General features: G+C 44.8%; 1 pseudogene; it reads right to left on the bottom strand.

The window, feature by feature from the left end:
• Nucleotides 1-1,543: 1,543 nt before the first annotated feature.
• LOC143522244 (uncharacterized) overlaps nt 1,544-3,457 on the bottom strand; it is a 2,727-nt pseudogene continuing 813 nt past the window's right edge.

Genomic DNA, 3,457 nt, shown 5'->3' with positions numbered 1-3,457 from the left:
GCTATAGAGTTATTAACAGACAGTGATCCATGATACTAATAGTTATAGTTATTAACAGACAGTGATCCATGATACTAATAGTTATAGTTATTAACAGACAGTGATCCATGATACTAATAGTTATAGTTATTAACAGACAGTGATCCATGATACTAACAGCTATAGAGTTATTAACAGACAGTGATCCATGATACTAATAGTTACAGTTATTAACAGACAGTGATCCATGATACTAATAGTTATAGTTATTAACAGACAGTGATCCATGATACTAATAGTTATAGTTATTAACAGACAGTGATCCATGATACTAATAGTTATAGTTATTAACAGACAGTGATCCATGATACTAACAGCTATAGAGTTATTAATAGACAGTGATCCATAATACTAATAGTTATAGTTATTAACAGACAGTGATCCATGATACTAACAGCTATAGAGTTATTAATAGACAGTGATCCATGATACTAATAGTTATAATTATTAACAGACAGTGATCCATGATACTAACAGCTATAGAGATATTAAGGGATTTGGTGCTTGTTTTTCAGCAGATAACATTTTTTTCTTGTTTGCCGTTGAAACTGCTGTGGCAAGCAAGGCTAACCGGGGGCGTCTGTGGCTGTGACACAGAGAGACGCTAACCTTTATCTTCGTCATGAAGTCGGAAGTGTTTACGTCAATAGTCCTGAATTCCAGTGTCACAATGAGGGCAGGAGATACACAAAGCTTCAGAATGGTGTGTGTGTGTGTGTGTGTGTGTGTGTGTGTGTGTGTGTGTGTGTGCCCGTGTGTGTGTATGGGATGTAAGTGTGTGTGTGTGTGTGTGTGTGTGTGTGTGTGTAGGCACGAGTATGTATGGGATGTGTAGGTGTATGGGATGTGAGTGTATGTGTATGTGTAGGTATGAGTGTGTATGGGATGTGAGTGCGTGTGCGTGTGTGCGTGCGTGTGTGCGTGCGTGCGTGCATGCGTGTGTGTGTGTGTGTGCGTGTGTGTGTGTGTGTGTGTGCTGTTTTTCATTGTTCCTGGCTGAAACTCGTGTGCTTTATGCATCCTAATGCTTATCTTTATCTGTTTTTCTCCTTTTGAATCTAAATTGACCTCAGAAGAAAAATAATGGAGTGATGCTACATTAGCATTAGCATATGCTAACGTAAGGACATGGAAGTGAATGACAGTGTGGGCAGAGTGGACAGTGATGATATGGGTTCTGATTGCAGTAGTCACTGTGATGACAGTGATCACAGCATTGTTGGTCATGGAGGTGAAGGAGGTGATAATGTGATGATGGTCATCATGACGATGCTGATGGTAATGATGGTGGAACTAGAACTGAATAATGATGGAACTGAAGCTGATGGTGGTGATTATGACAGTGATGGTGGTGATGATGATATGATATATATATATATATATATATATATATATATATATATATATATATATATATATATACTATATTGCCAAAAGTATTCGCTTCAATAAACATCTTTAGGATGCACTACCTTGGACACATCATCAGTGTTGTTTCCTGGAGTCACTGGGTGTTTCGGGTCTCACAACATACACCCTCATCCAGGCAACCCGACCGAGGCTGATCAGACCTCGGCCTGTGTCCAAGTGGCATTTTACTAGCCCCACTTCTCGCCCCTCTTCAGCCAGAGCCACCTGGATGCTTTCTCTGCAGCCTCCACATTGCTATTGATGGCTCTTACCCTGTTGGCATCTGTTATGCCCAACGCTCCATATGACTTGCTCAAAGAATAGCTGGCAAATCCCCGACTTCCAACCTCCACTGGCATGCATCTGGTACTCCAACCATTCCTCCTACAGTCTTCCACCAGCTCCTGATACTCCATCCTCTCCTCCCAGGGAACTGTTAGCTCTAGCAAGAGAAAATGCTTTCTGGCGGCAGATACCAATATTATATCAGGTCTCAAACTTGACTGAGTGATGTAGACTGGAATTTTCAACTGCCTTTCCAGGTCAACATCACCCAGTCTCTGGCCATAAAGAGCAGCCCTGCACTGTGTTTCTTTGGTGTTCTCTCTGGTCTCTGACCTTCTCTAACAAATTGAATGGCTTTGGCTGTAGCTCGGGTGCATCGACTGTCCTTGATCCCCTTGCTTATTGTTTCAGCGATGGATTTTAGGACTTGGTCGTGTCTCCATGGATATCATCCCTCGCTTAATTCCTTGGGACAGCTGCTCAGGATGTGTTCTATTTCTGTTTTGGAACAGGGGGCATACAGGTGTTTCTATTTTGCCCCAAGTACACAGGTTTGATGGGCTTGGGAGAACATCATAGACTCCTAGGAATAAAAACGTAATTCTCTGGGGATTCCACTGCCAGATGTCCTTCCAGGTAATGCGACACTCCATCGCCTGCTCCCACTTCATCCAGGCACCTTGCTGCCTCATAGCCACTGCCCTGCTGATTCCATCTTCCTCGATTGAAGCTCACACCTCATCCTCCACCATCCTCTGCCTCTCCCTCCTGCTAGCCGAGGTGTACCGGGTTGATGGTGTGCTCCCAAGTCCAGCTTGACCTTGATTCACTGTACCTAGGATGGTCTTGTGCTTCAGCCGATTTTCAGCTTGCTGGACTGCCTCTGCTGTTTTCCACTTCCTCCCTGTTCTCACCACAATTCCTGCCCCAGCCACTTTGGCATCTCTGGATCCAGAGTACTGCATGTATGCCCGTGCCACACTGAACTCCTCCTTGACTGAACTGAAAGGTAGCCTTAGTTTATTGGCGCTCCCATACAGCCCAATGCTGCTCAGGCTGCGTGGCAGACCCAGCCATCTTCGCAGATAGCTGCTCACTCTTTGCTCCAACCCTTCTATTACAGTCATGGGAACCTCGTAGATGAGCAGAGGCCAGAGAATCTGTGGGAGTATCCCAAGCTGGTATCCAGGCCTTGAATCTTCCAGGGAGCCCTGATCTATCCACAGTCTTTAGCCAGCTTTCTAGGTTGGTTCTGGTTGCCTTGACTGAATCTCTTCAGGGTGCAATTGAAGATCTTCCCCAGCCTCTTCACTGGCTTCTCTGTGACTGATGGGATCAGCTGTTCTCCCAGTCTGAAGCAGAATTTATCTGACACCTTCCCTTTTTTCAGAACCAAAGATCTGGACTTTGCAGACTTGAAGCTCATGCAAGCCCAGGACATGATCCTCTCCAACTCCTGGAGAATCCACCTGGCTCCTGGTGCAGCTGTTGTTGTCACTGGAAGGTCGTCCATGAAGGCTCTGATAGGTGGTTGCCTAGTTCTGGACTTGCCAAGTTGTCCTCTACATTCTTTTTCTGCGCCCTTGGTTCATTGCTAAAGCAAAGAGTGTCACTAATATGGTGCATCCAGTGATTATGCCAACTTCCAGCAGCCACCAGTCAGATGTCAGCTGGCCTGATGACACTCTTAGGCTGAACTTGCTGTAGTAGTCTAAAATGAGGT

The sequence above is a fragment of the Brachyhypopomus gauderio genome, chromosome 8 (genome assembly GCF_052324685.1).
Source record: "Brachyhypopomus gauderio isolate BG-103 chromosome 8, BGAUD_0.2, whole genome shotgun sequence".
NCBI lineage: Eukaryota > Metazoa > Chordata > Actinopteri > Gymnotiformes > Hypopomidae > Brachyhypopomus > Brachyhypopomus gauderio.
This window is presented reverse-complemented; position numbering and strand designations above follow the sequence as displayed.